The following is a 19,865-nucleotide window of genomic DNA, read 5'->3' as shown; positions in this document are numbered from 1 at the left end:
CTGTGTATGTACCGCTGCGGCCTCTCTCAGGACAGAGTGTCTACAGTTCACCAAAACAGTGACAAGCTGGTTCAGAGGTGGATTGGAAATAATTTGCTTGGCATCCAAGAGAGCCTGGTGGCTGCTCAGGCCTGACACAGTCGTCTGTGAGGCTGTATGAGAGAGGCAGAAACGGCCCTGCCAGGAGGCAGACCGTCCCACCTCCCATCCCCATCTTAGGACAGGCTCAAGCACCCTTAGACAAAGCTGATGCCATTTTTTTCCTTTATCCAAATGACAAACACGTTCTTTACAGCCTAGCAAGGAAAAGGTGTATCAGCCCCTGGCTGGCCGACAGAACACAACAGCGCTGGTTTAATGACGATGGTAATTAACCACTGTAACAACTTGCCAAAGGCTGCAGTACAGCCTTTACACCTAGACAGTTTTCAAATTAAGGGAGGACTTTCTCATCCTAAATAGATGAGACCAAGTGTGTGTGTGTGCAAAGATAAATATATTCTGACTCAAAGAATTCATTCAGAAGAGCCAGACTGGACAGTAACACTGGCAGAGCAGTGGCCATACAGTTACAAATGACCCTTCCTTACTTCCCCTGCCTGTCGCGTGCACAGTACACTCAGTGCTGGTGAGAGCTGCTGCTGGTCGCCACCTAAATTCATGGGAGCCGGATCCTTGTAGCATCACACTAGAAGATTTCCGCCCTAAGCACAGCTCTAGGACACCCCGTCTGGGTGCAGCACCCAGAGAGATGCAGGCTGCGGTGACAACTGACAACCCAGCTGTGGAAAAGCACTTTCCAGGATGGAAAACTTCTGGCATCAAACTTCTGGCCTGGGCTGGAGGTGCCCTGCTGCTGCTGGGCTAGAAGGGAAAGGCTGAGTCAGAGAACCCAGACCTGGCCTGTACACAGCACGGGTATGGCTGTGGCAGCACTTGTGTGACTGTGCCAATGAAAACCTGATTTATATACGACTGGATGGAGTTAATGTTCAGCCAGTAACGTTATGTGACAGCTAAACTTTAGACTTAGTTCAGAAAACAGGCTGGCTGAGAGACTAACGGTGCACAATAGGATCCTGGCAGCAACCTTCTCTCTATTCCTCAACCACAAAACCATCTTCAGAAATGGACAGAGCCTACCTGGTGACAGGAGGATGTGGTTTTATTGGGGAGGAGATTGTAGAGCTCCTGTCTCAACAAGACTACATCAAAGAAGTCAGAGTTTTTGATTCAGTAGCAAGAGAAGAAGTAGAAAAAATCACCGCAAGTAAGAAAAGGGCATCAGCTTCTATGAAGCAGCCATAATCCTCGCTTTTCAGAGCAGCTGGTATTACGTTGGGGATGCCAAGGTTACAGGCAGGGGGTAGGAACCTGGATTAAACAGCCTGGATGAAGAATAACTTTCAGCTCAGAGAAGGATTTTTAGCAGAGGACTCAATCCAAGCAGAGGGATCCACAGTGTGTAACCCCAAGAGATATTTCGCTAGGAGGATCCAAGTACCACTGATCAGCTGTAAGGAGCAATGTGCACACCAAGTACCTGATGTGGGAACTTAGCTACCCGGTTCTGCTCGACCAGTCTGACAGCAAAGGGACAAAACCCCATGTTCTGAACTGCTCCAACCAGTTTCCAATTCTGAGGAAAACAACCAACAAAGCCCTGCCAATAACAGAATCAAGTCAGCATCTGCTGCAGATACGGTGGAACACGCTGCCGAAGTAACTGGGAGAAACCTAGAGCAGCCTGGCTGCTCTGTGCATAGAAAAGGAAGAGCCTCAGTAAAAACACTCAGAAATACTGAATTAATCCATTTGATCATATTCTGAGAGCTGCCTTCGGCCAGGCTTGGTGACAGTGAGACATGCTGGGGAAAACCAACCTGGGTTACTGGATTAGAGAACCCCTATGCAAAACAAGCCAATGCTGCTCATGGTGCTCTGCACTGCCCATGGTGGGCTTCCCCCCCTCCCCGGCTACCCAAACTTCAGCCTACTGCCAAGGAGAGAGCAAAAATGACAGGGGAGATCCACTCTTTTAGGAGGTACCAATAGAGAGGAGATACTCTTAAAGCAAGTTAAAAAGACTCCCAGGGAAATACCACCATCAGATGAACTCGCCAGACTGGTTTCCCCAGGCTTCAGGTAGCCAGTTGCCTTAAAAGCACCCACAACTGAAGGATGTTTACACCTTCAGGAGGTGCCATAACCCACACCCCAGGAGAGGTCTGTGGCCTAACATCACAGCAGATCCCAGAAAAATGAGGGAGAAGCAGCCCTGAGGGGCTGCCCAAACCCCCATCCGCCACAACATTCCCAACAGATGTTTCCCCAGGCTGATTTCGGCACCATCAGCCCGTTACGGGTGGTACAGCCTAACCTGCAACTTCAGTCCTTGATTCCTCCTCTTAACCTTACAGGTAGGATAGGTTAAAGCTGTCATTTATTACAACAATCCTCATGGTTTGGAAACCAGCTCCTTCTGCTCCGTACAATTGTCTCCTTTAGGCTAAACCAGCTCTCGTGTTCTGCTTCCTCCTCGCCGGCTCACACTCTGTGGGTCTCTGAGCACTGGCATTGCTCTCTTCCGGAAGAGGACACTCGGGCCCGGGCAGAGGGGCCGGCTGCAGCCTTTCCACCGCTCAGGAAAGCTGATGGATTTATTTCGTCCGTCTGCAAGCTCTTCTACTCATACCTGTCAGTACAATTACACCTCTTTCACAGCTGCAAGACCCCGATGACAGGCAATAGCTCCTGAGCTGCCCTGCTCCAATTTAATTCCTTCATAAGGTCCGCTGCCTTTTCCCTGCTAACCCCAACCACCTCCTTTGTCCCTATCGAATTTCACCTTTTCTTTTCCAGGCTCTGCGGGTTATGTTCGGCTCTCACTCTAATCCCCCAGTGTACCTCGAGTCCCTCCCAGCCTGATGTTATCAGCTGGTTTAATGAACAGATCTGCCAGATTCTTGATGAAAACAATAAAAGAAGACTCCGATAGAGCAATAAGCCCTGGAGAGCCCCAGGGCAGCCACCTACCACAGCTGGCAATTCCCTGGCAGCTGCACTCCAGCCAGCCTTGCGCTCACCCTAATGTGGCTGGCTGAGACCATGTTTTACTGACTCGCTCATGAGCATGACACAGAGCTTCCAAAGCCCTTCTGAAATCAAGATAGATGACATGGACCTGTTCCATGATATCCATACAGCCTGCTAACTTGTCATGAGAACAAAGGAGATTTATCTGACTTGATTTGTTCTTGACAAATCCTTGTCAGCTGCTTCTATTCTCCATAGCATCCCGCAGGTGTTCACACACGTTTAAGTGTGTGTTCCCGAATTTCCGGGGGTTGAAATTAAGCTGTTCTGTAATTTCCTGGCTCTTCTTTACCTCCTTTCTAAGCACTGGTGTTTCATTTGCTCTATTACATTCTTCCAGTGCCTCCAAAAGTTCTCCAAAGTAGCTGATAAGGCAGTAAAGCTGCAGTTACATCCACCACCTCTTCAGCAGCCCTGCATAAAGCTCATCAGGCCTTATCAATGTGAAAATGTCTCATGGTTGCCTGCATCCTCCCTGGTTTTGCCTAAGCTCTTTGTCATTCCCTTGCTGGTCTTAACTGCACCAGCTGCATTAAGACAGAGATGCAAAGAGCTATTTAAGACTTCAGCCTGAATGTTACAAGCTACTTCCCACCACTAAGTAAAAGCAAAACCCCTCTACCATGAGGCTGCTGACACCCTGCTCCACCTTTCAGTGCTGGCACCTTCAACAGGAGCATCCTCATCCGCTTCCCTGAGCTGCTCATGTGTATGATCCTTCAGGAATCACTGCGCTGATCCCGGGCTGCATGGGGCTCTCCAGGAAGCTGCCAGCCCGGGGCAGAGGAGATGTCTCCTTCCCAAGGCAATCATGTGGCTGCTACTGCTCTCTAGCTTATTGCAAGATCCCCAGGGAGCACAGCTTCCTAACCCCAGCCGCTTGCTGGCCTATTCCCAATTACAGAAAAGGAAAAAGGGAAAAATCCTACTTAAATGTTACAACACTGGCTCAAAGCGAGAAAATCAGCAGCAGATGCCAACAGCAGCCGTGTATGGAACAGCTATCTTGAGGTAGGAGGAGGTGGGGGGAACCCTTCTGAATGTCTCAAAAGGAAGACTTTCCTATGAAACTTTTTAACCTGTTACATTATTTTCCCTTCCCATCTGTAGTATTTACCCTTAAATCAAGCTGTGTGCAGTGTCCCTTTAACTTGCCTGGTGTTACTCCCAGCAAGCTCTAAAACTGTGCCTGGAGGAAAGTGCCCAGCACATCTCTCATTCACATACATTGGAGCAAGTCCCATAACCAGCTGCAGCTCTGGGCCAACAGCCTCAGCTTGCCCTGCAGAGATGATTTCCAAGAAGGATCCTGTGCAAGAAGGTGAGGATGCTGGTTTGTACTTTTCCCCCCTTGCATCTATGGTTATATTCTTTGCCTCCAGCTACCACTCGTGACAGTGATTTGAGGCTACAATCTGCTCCTCGCTGCCATGCGGGGAGCTCACGTGCTTATTCACACAGTGGCTATTGTGGACTACAGAAACACTGTGCCCTTCTGGGAAATGAGAGCTGTCAACGCTGGGGGTGAGCTCTTTAAAACAAGCAACTAAATACAGCCTTAAATTCACACACCTTGGTGGAGTCAGACAAGAGGCTATGACAAACACAGCTGCTCTGGTTTAGTGCTCCTTTGTCCCCTGAATTTCACACACACACTGGTCTGCTGTGAGGTCAGAAAGGTGCCCAGGACCTTTCATTTCTAGTGGGGAAGGTTCTGCTTTTGCCCCTCTGTCCTCGCTCATGGCAGGATGTGCCATTCCTCTCCAGTGCTAAACCTTCAGCTTAGAAAATCAAATCTAGACCCAGTTATTACACAGTTATTCTGGTCGAAGGTATAACTAATAGTACTGAGGTGATTCAGGACATGTCTATAGTGGTAAGAAACTGCTCAGTATGAGACAAGTACAACAACTAGAAGTTAATGCCTGTTCTAAGTAGCTCATAGCTTCCCCAGGGGTTTCCGGGGAAAAAAGCCCAACATACACCAGCACAAGGCTCCACGAGCTGAACTGCATCCACTGCGAGGGAGTGATGATATTTTAACCGTAGTCAGAGCTCACAACCATTATGTATCCACAAGCCATGCATAACCAAGAGCTCACAGGATTTTCTTCCTACCACCAACGCTGACTTCATGTTAGGTGCAAGGTCTGCTTAAAGAAAATTTGTTCATAAATCTAGGAAATAAGCACAGGCTATAAAAATAATGAAATCCCCATTACAGCAGCAATTCCAATGGCACCTCAGGCTGTTAGCTACTAAAAGAGTTGTTAACCGCAAGGAAGGATTTTTGTATTTTTATGTGTATATATATATATATCTCAAACTCAGTTACTGCTTAGGGCTTCTCCTATTTGCTGATACATTCAAGGGCAACATTTAAATCCCATTCTTCTTTTCATTGCTGTAGTTCTTTTCAAAACCAGATGCTTTTAAGAGCCTGTACTGTGCATGTGTACTGAGAATATTCAGAGCCTGAGGGTTCCTGCTGCCTTTTAATGTCTTTGTGAGATCTTCCCCTTCATTGTCTGCTTGCTATGAGCAAGGTACTTCAGTGGAGTGAGGTTTTTAGATAGCAGTAACCATTGGGCAACCTCCCTATTCAGCAAACCCAGCCTCTTGCAGATGGTTGCGACATTCCCAGAAACCCACTCACACAAAGTGTATTCCCATGTGACTGAGTGCCTCTGAGGAGCACAGTCTGAGGGGTCTTAACAGGAGACTTATTGTCAGGCAAACTCTTCTGCATTTCTGCCTCCCCTTGGATGGCTTCATGTAGACCTCCCTAAAATGAAGCTGCTCCCCCTCACTAGGTCTGCTCAATCTCGAGAGAGATCAGGCTAAAGGTTTCTGCTCAAATCCTAGCAGGTAAAAGAATACAAATGAACTGTATCTGATACCTGCTGTAGGCTTCATGGAAAAAAAATAGGGTCAGGACAGGTCAACCGTGTAATCCTCTAGCGTGCAACTGGGGCCACAGAAATTCACCCAATTACTGCCTTAAGCCCAACAATTTGTGGCTAAATTGGACTCTGCCTTTTCAAAAGACTCCTTGCCTAGAATGCAACTAATGGGCTATCTATCATGTCTTTCAGCAAGCCATAACAATGCTGAAGAGCATTAGTGTGGCTATGGTTAATTAGCATTTCTGGCCAAAATTTACATCTTCTGCTTTGATTCTCTCTCTTTCAACCACTGGCTGCTGAGTCCTGTTACAGACTCGTTGACTGGATTCAAGAGTCCTCTTCTACAAGAGTTCTTTTTTTCCATCTAGTCACTGAAAGACTTTTTAATCTGCTTTTTGTTAAGCTGAATGGATTTTAACTGGGTTCCTTTTTACTAGCAACTATTAAGTCCAAGTTAAGTCAGTTGTCAACAGGCACAGACATTAAGCCACATTATAGCTACAGATGTAACTGCAGCTCTCATGGTATAAACCATCCATTCCTATGAAAATATACCTAAGGAACTGCAGCCTTAACCTGTAGCTTTACATCTATTAAGCCATAAAAAAGATGGATCTGTTCCAAGTCAGAATCCCAACCCCGGAAATCTCTTTTTATTTGCACAACAGGAACGAAGGCAAGATTGATAACGTTTGTTCTTCCTGACCCCAGATACTGAAAATGTGTTAAGGGCCTGCTGTGTCCTGAGCATCCCATGTGTTGTCTATACAAGCTCCATTGCTGCAGTGGGACCCAATACATCCTGCGAGCCAATGTTCAGGCAATGGTAAGCAAAATCTCCAAGTGTTTTTGCCATGGTTGCAAAGGAGAAGATACACATTCCCCTTCCTGTCTACTCTTCTCTTTCTTGGAAATCCTTCTTTGCTGCTCTTCACTTTGAGAAGCCACAGCTCTTCCCAACCTAAACTTGACCAGCAGTGAATACTACTGATGGAAAAAGTTGGTTGAGAGATGTAGGACTGCACCTCCAGGCTGTCCCCCTGTATGCACAGCCCTGCTCCCCAAGCCAGAAAATCAGTCTCAATAAAGGTCTGAGATGCTTGAAGTTTGTGATATGATCAAATTGTATCCCACTATGTGGTCAGAGTTTTGCTCTCTCTTCACACTGAGCCAATCCAAAGAGCAGGGGATGCTCTACTGTTACCAACCCACTCTCCCTCCTCTTTGCAGCTCCATAGTGAATTGTTAGCGAGCCTGTACCTAGCTTCTGTTATCAGATGTGTTCAAATGTACAGAGACCCTTTTAGCACTATCTCAGAAGAAAGTTACTTGGCCACACAGTCTTAGGGGACAGATGCATTTGGTGGGAAGCTGCCCTTCAGTATTCACACACTCTTCTGTGACCCGGATCTGACCTATAAATTGCACCTTTCTATCCCTCAAAATCCTTTTTCGTGGCAGTTTGCTTACAAGGGCTAATTCCTGGACTTTACACTCCTGGGCATTATGCTCAACCCATCTCCTCTGTATGTGGCTCTTATGAGACTGACCCTCAGGCCCAGAAGCAGCAGTTTTAGAAAAACTCCCTCAGCAAAGGATGTGGAACAATACAAAGACAGTCGTCAACATTCGGATTTGGAGGCGTTTTTGCTTATAGATCTTTGATACCCTAGATAGAACTGACTTTCACATTCAGCTGACGCTTCTGCTCAGGACTTGGCATCTGAATACCTCTTGCATTCATGGGGCAAGATACAGCTGGCTTCAGTCACTTGGCTCTAGGAATCTGTGCCCAGCTAAAAAGTCTGCTTAAGACACAACTTAAAATGTCCCAGAAGCCTAAATTTCACACTTGCAAGTCAGTTAAGGCATAACCTAGTGGTTCTGAAAAGGGTTTAAGCACCTAAAGCTGTAGAACAAATGTCTGGCTTATGAAAAGAAAAGTCACGAGAACAACAAACATCAGTGCACTTGGACCATAAGCACTAGAGGCTGTGTGTCACCGAAAAGTTACGGAATTTGGTCATTAACATATTTAAATCATTTCTAAAGATGAAATGGATAAAAAAGATGAGATGAAATGAAGTATTAACAAGGGCATGTACTTGTTAGCATTTCAGTCCTGTAACTTAAGAGGTAGATGTGAATAGATGGCTTTAAACATCTATCCCAAATCTTGCCTAAGAAGCCAGTCCTTTGGCTTGCAATGGATCAACATCAACAGGTACAATGCATCAACAGGTACAAGCAAAAACCCAATTAGGCTGATGCTCACAGAGCTACACATGAACATCACCTGCCCTCCAACTCCCAGTGCTTTCCCATCATAAATGCAAATAAAACCAGCACCTCGCGCCTTCAACTCATCTTGCAGAACACACTGCTGGAAAAAGCCTGAGAGAGTGATCTTTGTTCTCCAGTGATTCTGATTTTAAACTAAGGGAATTATATACTGCAAAATGAGAGACGGCTCAGCCCCCCAGTCAAAAATTCCACCCCCTGTCTCAGTAGGGAATGCAGGGATGGCTGGAAGGCAATGTAATATGGCTCTGTTTTCCAGACTGAAAGCACAGGTGATGCAGCATTCCCCTTCCTCCTCACCTCGCCTCCCCCATTCCCACCGAATCTGCTCTGCTCTTCCCCTCCCAGTCCACATTCCTGCCTGCCTGCCTATTTCTTTTTCTCTATCCCCCTTCTCCATCATCCCTCATATAATTTAGTCAACTCTCTTTTATGTGCTTGGGAACTGACCCAGACAAAGCATGATTAGTCTCTGGACAGGGTGATGGGTGCAGGGATAATGCTCACACCTCAGCATCCGACAATAATAGAAAATGCCTCTGTCAGTCTCAATCCCTCCGAGACAGCCACTGCTGAGATACCTTCTGACAATGCTGTTCCAGTCTTATTAGTGTTCGCTTATCTGTGATCGTTTTGAAAAGCAAAAGCATTATGCTGAGCTCTTTGTTACTACCCAGCTTCACAAGGGGTGGGGGAAGGCAAACAGGAGCAGTGCTCTGCAGCCCAGGAGCATCAGGCAGGTTTGCCCCTTTGTGAAGCTGCTTTTCAAAAGCTTTGCAAGGTAAGAAAAAGAAAGCAATTAAACCCAGAACTTCCAGATAACCCCTGATTGTCTTGAGCCTCTCCTGGGCTTGCACCAAACCAGGCACAATCCATCTTTTGTCTTGCTTGTTTTCTGGTTTGTCTCTTGCTCATCACCATAAACACAGGGAAGGGGAGGAGGGGTTTGGGCTAAAAGCCCAAGGTGAGGAGGCTGTATTGTTGATGCTCCTCATTTATTTCTGTTGCTGTAGCACAAGAAAGCCCTGCTCTCAGCTGGGATATCTGACACACAACCAGACTGCCAAACAGGCAGGAGAGGGGCAGCAGCATTATCCACATGGATATATATACATGGATACATACACACGGAGCATAGAAAAGGGTAAGCAAGTTGGCCAAGGTCAGCTGGGAAGCCTGAGTCAGAGCTTGCTCCCCCGAGGCCCAGTGTTTGACAGAAAGACCTCTGCTGCAGATCTGCTGCATGAACTGTCACAGCCCACTTCACCCTCCCAAGAGGGAGCCTCATCTGCAAAAAGGGCTTAATAAAGTTTCGCTGCTTTGTGTGGGGGTACCCCATGCCGGGCATAGTCTGTGTTTGCCTAGGGTGAAATTCCCTAGGAGAGCAAAATACAGAGGAAATGAGACAGACCCTGCAGCACACAGACAGAGGAAGGGAGAGCCCACCCGTGCTAGCCATGGCAGCAGGGGAGCAAAGGACCACATGGTATTATTAAGCAATGGTCCTTCTCAATGCTTCAAACAAGGTTTCTTCACTCTAGGGCTCCTCCAGAGCCCACTGAATCTGCTTAACCAAGTCCTGAGATGGACTAATGTTGATCTACAACCACTGGGACAGAACGCCAGCACCATGGAGGGGAATAGAGCTGCTTTCTTGTTTCTCCTGGAATCATTTCAGGGCCTGTGAGGCCAAGTTACATGTTAGATTCCATGGGCCTTCCTCCTTGCAGCTGTAAGTTAGGAGGCTGAGGAGCAAGTTGGCTGTCATAGTGGCAACTAAGCATCTCCAGTATGGCTGTGAGCCCTCCTTGCCCTTCATCACGAGTCCACTTCTTTGCTCTTCCCCTCAGATGTAATTTGCTAGGAGGATGAAGGATTAATCCCAGCACAAATCCATTGATTGCATGTCTTCCAGGAGATCACCAGCAGCTCTGTCACATCACCCTGTCTTCGTACTCTAATCAACTCTGAGAGAATTAAGCAGCAGATTCTCCTTTTAGTTTATGTCTCATGAGAGGCTTTCCTCTACCTCTAATGAAAAAATGAAGTAGGACTGCTCTCATTTTCCAGCCCTCCATCTTCCTGTGCTCTTTCCACCTTGTTCAGCCACTTGTGAGTTGCTTAAAAAGGTACCTCCACTGCCTTCTAATTTGCCTGCCAGAACGTTATTTGCGTCAATCACACTATTAGACACAAACAAATCCAGCTCTCAGAAATCAAACCACTTCCCTCATGCAAACCTGCCCATGAACACCCAGAACCAACTGGTATTCCTGAAAGCCTTATGCCTCCCCAGCTGCAGCAAGGATCTCAGCTTCATGTAACTCACAGCCAGTGGTTAAGTCCCTGGAGAGCAGAGATTGCAGAATAAATCACTCCGTGACAACTGTCTCCAAGTCCTCTGCTCTACTCCAGGGTCACTCACCATGTCTCACAACCTATTTCAGAGAAAATGAGGACACCAAATACAGCGGGGAAGTGGAGCTGCCTTATGGGAAGACATAAGCCACGGCAGAAAAACTTGTATTTGAAGTCAATGGAAAAAAGGTACAAGAGCCAATGTAGCACCCCTGGTATTACAGCACAGGATGGATGGAAGAAGAAGATGGGTAGAAAGACCCCGCAACTCACATCAGTGTGTATTCAACCACTGCCTTGACTGGATGCACAAACCACACTGCCCTAAGCTTACCAAAGCCTGGTATTGCATATCATCAGGGAATCTCACAGGGTGCACTTTTAAGCCTGTGCTTTAACTCCAGCAGGAGTGGGACCTCAGAAGGAGTTGTGTTACAGCCTAAGACACCAGGTTCACCTAGAATCACAGAATCTAGCTCATACTGCACACAGGGGTTATTTTCAGACATGCCTGAGTGATTTCAGACTCAAAAGTACTGGTGTATCAAGAGTAAGCCACCTAAGCTAGCTGGCTAGGCTTTAGGCTCCCATCCAGTCAGCAAACAGATGAGTTCCTCTGGAGGGTAAAGCAGAATACAAAAATGAGACTTGTGTCCTAAATCACTGCCTGGAGCAACTCTCTCTCCCTGTTACAGGTAGAAGGCAGCCAGCTTAGCTGCCTTCCTCTGGTACCTGATTTTGCTTGTTGCAAATACTCCTTTTGTACATCACAACTGCCGAAGAGTTAATGCCACTAACACCCGTCACCCAACATCTTCCGGTGAGCACCACATGGGTGCAGGTGTGCTATGAAAGAAGATATTAAAAGATATCAAACCAGTCACTTCCTTGCATTTTTAGGGACCCGAACCAGGCCCTAAGTGCCCAGAGCACCTCAGCAAATGTGGGCTCCACTAGCCTGATATTTCCAGCTTTCGGTTTTACCTGGCAAACCCAGTACCACTGTGGAAGATTTCACCTCTGAATCCTTAAGTCACTAACATCCCTCCCCAGTTTACAGCTGAGCAATGGTGGTAAACTCACAACCTGCATCATCCGTGCAAACACCATGTATGGGGAGAAAGCAACGTTCCTTCAAGAGCTGTATTTGCTCGCCACAGCCAGCAACAGTGTCTTGAACTACCTGGTGCCTGAAAACACAGAGCAGAATTACACATATGTGGGTGAGTGACGGACCTCTTTGCACAGGGTGCCACCAGCCTGGCTTAGTCACAGGGGATTTTACACCTCAGCTTAACCCTAATCTTCCAAGACAGAGAGATGAGTATGGTGAATGAGCACAGAGATTTTTATAACCCTAAATCTTAGCCTGGCTCAATGAATTTTGAAAACACTTGTTTAGATTCTACTGGTTTTCCTGGGGAAGGTTTTCTATTTGTTTCTTCTCCTCAATATAGGGAAAATGTTTAGAAAACTAAAAAAGAACAAAGTCAGTGGAAGAAAGGAGAGAGATTTCATGTTTCATTTTGTAGGAAACCACTTCAAGGGATATATGGGGCAAAGAGACAGAAATCCAGGCAATACTTCTAAAACGGTTTTGGTTTGAAAAGACACTTCATTTCTTCTTCACTAGAAGAAATTGAACTAACACTGCTTGTAAAGTTCCTTGCAAAAAAAGGCTGCTCTATAGAACTGATTTTAGAAAGCACAAGAAACTAAGCAAAACCTATAGAAAGAATCTGTTGTGCTGAACACACTTCGGGGTGTATAACTCGCCATTAAATCGTGCAGAGTTTCAGTTACTCCTATGTAACTTATATGGCTTTTTCCAAAAGCACAGAAAACAGTAGTTTGAAAATACCGTTAGAGAAGAATCAGGCCTAGATAAATCAAGTGACTGCTTCAAAGGCTCACAGCAGAGCCAGGAATAAAACCCTCGAGCACTGCCTCCCATTCATCCTGCTCTCACTACAAAACACTGCCCTTTCGCTTCACATGAACCACTACCACAAGGCACATTAATTGTCCAGCTCAAAGGGAAGACCCAAAGGTTTAAAGGAGGCCCAGATTAACTACTCAGCCTCTCCACAGCACAGCTGACTAACACCGTGAGTGCTTTCCCGACTTCACAGCACTGAATCCAGCAGATCCAATGTACTCGCTCTATAGTAAACAGGAAAATTAGCTCCTCCTGAATACCTGTTTCTCTCCACCTCTTACTTCTCCAGGGAACATGGCATGGATGCATGTTCTTGCCACAGGGACCTTGCAGCTGAAACCAGACTTACTCGCAGGACAAGCGGATTATGCCTATGCTGACACTCCAACAAAAAGAAGTTTTCTGACCAGGCATCAGCTGTTGTTCTCCATGGACCCTTCAGTGAGATTAGACTCCCACATTCCTTACTGGAAGACGTGGTTAATGATACAAGTGCACAGGATAATAAAGGTCATCCTGTACCCTTTGTGGAAGCCACAGCCTTTCCTGACCTTGCCTTTACTGAACATGATAGTCACCACCTTCTCCTATGAGACAGACAAAGCCTCCAGGTATTATTACCCAGGTATTTTGGGTACAAACCCCTCTTCACCTGGGAAGAGAGCAAGCACAGAACTGCACAGCAGTTGGAAGCAGCTGCTGGGAACCTGGAACCCCCCCAGCTTCATGAAAACAACTAAACAGCATGTCTGAGGTAAGGAGGGAGCTTATCACATCACAAGTTTCATCTGAACTGCTCAACATGCATTCATCTTTGGCAGGAATTTTGCAAACATTGAAAATCCTGGTACAGAGACAGAGATGGAGCAACTCTCAGGCTGCAAGTATGTACCCTTGTCATGGCAACAACTCAGCCGTTTTAAGTGTCTCATAAAACACTGTGTACATTTGAAGGCATCCTCCTGCAGCTATGTGCACACAGGCAAAGGGCTGGCTGGCCAGCCTCACCCCTTCTCGTGGTGACACTGCTGCATGGAGATCACTCGTGGGAATGAGAGATGGATTCAGCTGGGAGATGGGGCTCAGCAAACACACTTAACCAGTTTCATTCCACAGCCTCCATCTCTTTCCATACTCAGCAAATGGATCTCTCCCTTGCCATGGCTCATACACATAATGGGTATTCAGTGGTAATTTTAGGGAAAGCAAGGAAAGCCCAGCAAGTTCTTGCTCTGTTTTAGGGTTTCATATAAGTCCCCTTTTCAAGATGATTCCTGTTATTCTCAACATATGGAATATTATACTTGTTTTGAAACATCCCTATAGAAAGAAGCTTTCAATCTCTTGTGCTAACCATGTCTATGCTCACTTTCTAATTGTATGGATGGATAACTGGTAACAAGCTTAGAGGCGGGATTCACGTAGTTTGGAACTCAAAGTCTCTCACCTCACAACACCAGCAGCAAAGCAAAACAGATGAAAGCCCGTATTCAGCTGCGTCACTGGCAGACAGCAACTTCAAGCGAAGGCCTTAGGGGCTGCATTTATGCTAAATAACATCTGAACTTCAGCACGAAGAGGTCATTTCAACTCATTCTGTGGCACTGAAGCTACGCAGGCTGTCTGGGAGCAATATTTCACAGATGAGATTTTCTTAACACAAAAGGGCAGGCACTTCCAGAAGATTCCCAACAAAACCTGCTCTGCATCAGTTTATCAGCTTCTCTTTTTAAGACACATGGAGGCACTGAGAAACTTACATTAAGCACAACAGAGACTTTGGTTCTCACCTGAGCTTGGAGGAATGGGATATCTTTACAAAACTGGTTCAAATCTAAAATGAACTGTGCTGGTCTCACACTTCTGTGTTCTGTGAATACATACATGGAGTTTCCCTACTGCAAAAGTGTGCGCATGCACAAATAAAAGCTTCTTTTAATGACAAGTGCCCTGTTACTCCTGGAAAAATGCAAGTTTCAGCGTGGCATCCTTGATAGAAATGATGAAAATTTGCTCCTTGTTAGTCACAGCAATTACCCAGGAAGGGAAGCGAAGCAACGCGGGGTGAGCTGCCAAGTGAACCTCACGGACATTCGCCCTCACAAGACAATTCTTTGCAAAATGAGCTTACAACACAGAAATCATTTCCTCCGGTAATTCATTAATAATTCCATATAACAAATTTGGGGTAACTACTGCAATCTACTCATAGAGCATTTGGGAAGATGAAGTGTGCGACTTACTGGCTCCCTACTGTTTTTTCCTCTACCATTTGTGCTGGGAGGATTTTAAGAAAGGGAGCAATGGGACTGCTGGGTTTTCTATCTCACTAAAAATTCCCTTTGCGGTTTGTGCCATTATTCAAATGGCAGATGACAGCTTGCTAAGAATTTCACAAAGACATATACTCCCAATTTCCCATGCACGTTGCCCGAGCATCTCCACGGCACAACAACGTTGACCTCAACAGGTTTTACTGCTGCAGGAACCTCGGTTTTATCTTGCCAAAAAAGAGCCACTGGGTGGAGCTGCGAGGCTGTGAGACAGGTACCGTCTCCTCATGAGCTCAAGGGCTGCAACCGCTTTTGCTTTAGCTGGTTTTTAGAACAACGAGGCTGATGGATGTGGTGGGAGTATCTGACCATCCAGGTTTGGCCTCAGCCTGTGGCTTTTGGAGTTCTGGCTAGATGTCATCATACAATCAGAGACTGAAGAAATGCTTTTTCCACTCAGAACTCATTAGAAAATAATAAAAGTTTGCTTTCTGTTTTTTTAAATATATTTAATACGGCTCTCTACCTTTGGAAAAACATGCCTAAGTATAACAAGCTGATGCTTTCAACCCATTCAGCGCCGTTAGTGTATTCCTTTGTGGGATTTGGAGCTGCTGAAGCTATCAGATGGGACAGTTGTCAAGCCCAGTACTATCCCAGAGATCAATGCTTTACAAGCTTGCCTGCTTTCAGAAACCTTGCTGGGAACCTCATCATGCTTTTGTTCCTGTCCTGCTCATCATCACCTGTGATTCTGATGCTTATCAGAGTGCAGATGACATGCAGGATAAGGAGCAGGGGTTTTTAACGGGAGTTAAGTGCTGGATCTTTCACAAGTATGTGAATTAGTGGCTTTATGTGAAAAGCTGCCTAGCTTTTTATATACCTGACAAAAGCAAGTAGAGGATTCCCTTTCCCCTGCTCATGGTAGAAATGGGGAAAAAAAGTTAGACAGCAAAGCCTCTGTGCTGTTCTCCAAAAAGATGAGTAAGCTTCCTTTGGCTGCCCTGCATTTTGGCTCCTCCAAGCTAATGCTGCTGCAGACTTCCTGTTAGATCTTTGATTTTATCAGATTATAACTTGTTTTCTCCTGGCAATGCTTTCATTCTTTCTACCGGCCTGGGTTGTCGGGTTTTCTTTGCAGGGTCTCAGCCATATTATATAACAGCAGCAGAAGCAAAAAAGAAAGGGAAAAGAAAATATTTCAGCTCTGTTTCTAGATCTGGAGAGAAGCCTTTGTGCACAATTACTCATCCAAGAGATTCAGCAGGTATAACTGCTTCCCCCAGGGGCTCCATTATATAATTGGATTTCAGCCATACAAATTAAATCCTATCTTACCCCTTAGTTAAGCCAGGCAGTAAGTATTTAATGCTAATATCCCTGACAACTATTGCAGGGAGAAGCAGAGATGAAGCACAGAGGAGACAGACGCATCATTCTCTACTGGAGGAGTGGGGATGATGAGCAAGGAGAGCATTGACAGAAAGACAACCTGCTATATTTTATACTTCCCCAGCATGAGCCATGGTGTCTGCTGGAGCTGTCATCTGAGCTGGAATGTGGTTCTCCCTTCGTTTTCCACCCTTCAATGTTCCCTTGTGTGCATTGAGCATTCAACCCCCCAACACACACTTCAAAGAGTCACACGCCTAACCTTGTTTGAGTTTCTATGGAAGTCTCTGTTCTTGTGCAATGTCTGAAGGAAGCAAGTTTAGCAATATTAAAACTCAAGCCAAACACACAAACAAGCAAAGAATCCCCAAATTAAAAAGAAAATCTCAACTGAGTTACTCATTCATCTGTGTTTTCTGTTGGGTTCTGCCTTCTCCCGGCAAGTTTCTTTTAGACAAAGCCCTCTGGGCAGAGACCATCTCTTTTGGTGTCTGGTACATCAGTCACACAGTTAGTACATAGTAATAAAGGAAAATAGATTCATGGTAGGAGTTAAACCAGTCAGTCTGGTCCTGTAATTGGAACATAATCTCATATTGACAGTATTTAACACAGGATGCACAGGAACAGATGGCAGCATGCCAGGCCTCCATCCTTCTGCAAATATTGGAAAGTGATTTTCCAAGTCCAGCTCCTGAACCTCATATCTCTGATGTCCGAAGCTTTGCTTCCCAAAACGGGCCTAGATCCGGTCACTAATTCTGGTTAAAGCCCAACACACCCATATGCTCCCGAGTGCAGACACTGGCTAGCAGGGTTTCCATCGCTAACCACCCAACAAACACTTCCAGAGGGATTTGAAAAGCATCAAGGGCAGAAGTGTCCAACATCCATTGATACAAATGCTCTCAAACCTCTGAATACACATGTGACCCTTTCCCTTACAGAGAACTTGCCTGTGACACAAGACAGCCCAATGTACGCTTTTGGTGTCAGGGGTACCCACCACTCTGCTGCTTCTTTCATCTCTAAAACCTTCAGTCATACAGTTAACTCTGGCGCATACTGGCAGTACAGTCATTCTTTTCCCCAAGCCTAAAAGGCTGAGCTAAAGCAGGTGAAAGGAGAGCAAGCCCATTTATGTCCAAGAGGCATTTACAGTACAGAGTGAGACAGTTTAAGTGCAGACACCAACAGCTTTCCAAGGGTATGGGAAAAGTATACCTGGCTTCTTATATCTGCTACAGCCAGTTTAAATTGATTTTTCTCTATTTCAGCAATTAATTCCCATTAATCAACTTACTGTACAATGGTGCACTATAATTCACAACTTTTATGTATTACATGAATAAAATTTCACATATATTTTTATGTGATTTTCATTTAATTGAATTCCAAGGAGATTTATCTGCTGAGTTATTAATAAATCTTAATATGGCCTATAACACTCAATTGATATTTAATTAACCTGCAATAACTGCCTTGTAAAATGTAAATTAAATGCTTTATTTTTCCAGGCATGTAACTTTAAATCAAATGCTTTATTCTACCAGAAAAGCAAAAATGAGTTGGGGAAAAAACAAGATTGCAGGCAAGCAAACCTTAGATCTGAAGAGTTTTGATGTTTAAAGAGGTTCAAACTGGAAACTGGATCCATGCTTTGTAATGAGTTCTTCTCCTGAGGAAGTACTTTTCCACTGTCTCCCCACCTTGAAAGATCACAAGAATCTGGACGGATTTAGATGAAACATCAAAATCTTAGGAGGCTTGAAGAGAAGTGAGAAGCGCCCATTATTAATAATAAGGTTGCAAATTCCCATACGTATTGTGGTATTTGGCATTTTTCTTAAAGTCTTGGCTCCTGGAGTCACATTATCAAATGAGAATGTCAATTTTCATTTAAAACTGAAAAAGGAAAGATGTTAAAGCCCTTTGATAGGGGAAGAAGTTTGCAAACCTGCATGTCAAAGGCATGAGAACTGAGAGACAAAAATACATAAAACTTGATCCTTATCTTGAAAAGTATCAGAACTTTTTGAGAGACTTGAGATGTTTGAACACTGGGAGGTGGCAACAACTGATGAAAACAGCCTTTACGAGAAAAGATGAGAACAGTCCAAATTACATTTTAAGATCAAACTGTTCTCTTCCCCCTCCCCTACCAATTTACATAGATCTGCATTAAATATTGCAAACTGCAACAACAACTGCTTCTGATTTCCAAACTAGGATAGCCAGCTTCAGGAGAGTATGACTGTCTGGAATTGATAAGCCTATGAAGTTTTACTGCATCTAAAGTTAGTATATCTTTCTTTTTCTAATGCATGGAGTGGCCAATCTGTCTTACAATGTTTTGTTAAATAGGGTATTTCCATCAAAGGACGGTAACCCTTACTGTCTGTAATCTGTCTGCATTAGATCACTTTAAAAGGTATTAAATGAAAATCAAAAGTTAAATGTACCATGGATTTTAAAGGTGTCACAGCATGGAAGAATAAAAATGAAGAGAATGGATTCTGACTTGCAATGAATGAATGGAAATAAATCCAGATCTTCTGTAATGGAAAGCCTGTCCTCCCTTGCTGTTCCTCCTCTCCAGTCACTCATTCATGACCCTGCTTGCATAAACTACAGCCAGTAAAGCCCACTCAGCCTAACCAAGTGCAGTAATTCTCCTAGGGAGCTCAGGAGGCTGAGGGATTTCTTAATGGCTCCAGCATGCCACCCAGCAGGAGGGTACGTGCTCTGCCATCCCATAGTTACTCAAGGGCTCATGTGAATTGCATTGCTTAGAAAAGCATTGCTGACTAGCCCGAATTTTGCCACTTTCACACTTTGCAAGCAGCTTTGCTGCTTCAGAAGAGGAGAACCTGGAGTGGGGAGTCAGCAGATGCAAGTGGCCTCATGCTCACAGTAATTGAGTGGAATTTTGCAGACCTGGGTTTAATCGCCAGCTCCGGCATGGACTCACTGGGTAATTTACAGCAGGTTTCTTCCTTTCTCTTTCCACATTTTATGATTTTGGCAATTGATCAGAATTAGGCTCCTCTTCTTCTCCTACCTTTCATCTTTTTAGTGGAGGAGAATGTATCCCGCAGACGTGCTGCGTCGGATCTGCTGTCAGCCATTCCTTGAGGGAGAGCTGAGCCCAGTGTGAGTCCGCAGATGACAGCTCCTTCCCAGGGCACTTGTGTTTTTCTCTACTGGATAAACACTGACACAGTAAGGGTTTTTTTTCTCCTCAAAGTGGGTTTCTAATTGTGCTTAATCTAGCACAGCCATCATTAAGGACTGACCATGACTGACAATTTACATTTACTTGGGCAGCAGTTTTTATCAGGCAAAGTCACTTGGGAGCTGCACCAGGAAGAGACACAAGAGTCCCATCTATCCACAAACTACTCCTGATGATGCTACAGGGAATTAAATCACAAGATGAGGAACAAATATAATGGGTCAAAAACCAGGTACTCCAAGTTCTCAGAAGTGCTTAGGACTTAGGAGCTGACCAGCTCCCCACAGAAATTACACCACTGAGTTTAATAAAAGCAGAAGTGAGCCAAGTGTAGGACCACTGGGGGCCTCTACGTGACTGTC

At 45.2% G+C, this 19,865-nt stretch overlaps 1 long non-coding RNA gene and 1 pseudogene across 1 annotated transcript in view; one reads left to right on the top strand and one right to left on the bottom strand.

Annotated features, from left to right (window-relative positions):
• The window catches only part of LOC136021886 (uncharacterized), a 69,636-nt gene that overhangs the window by 4,049 nt on the left and 45,722 nt on the right, over window positions 1-19,865 (bottom strand). The gene's annotated exons all lie outside the window — the stretch shown is intronic.
• LOC136021885 (3 beta-hydroxysteroid dehydrogenase type 7-like) lies at window positions 1,129-16,333 on the top strand (annotated as a pseudogene).

The sequence above is a fragment of the Lathamus discolor genome, chromosome 14 (genome assembly GCF_037157495.1).
Source record: "Lathamus discolor isolate bLatDis1 chromosome 14, bLatDis1.hap1, whole genome shotgun sequence".
NCBI lineage: Eukaryota > Metazoa > Chordata > Aves > Psittaciformes > Psittacidae > Lathamus > Lathamus discolor.
Note: the sequence above shows the minus strand (reverse complement) of the source record. Positions and strands in the feature narration are given on the sequence as shown.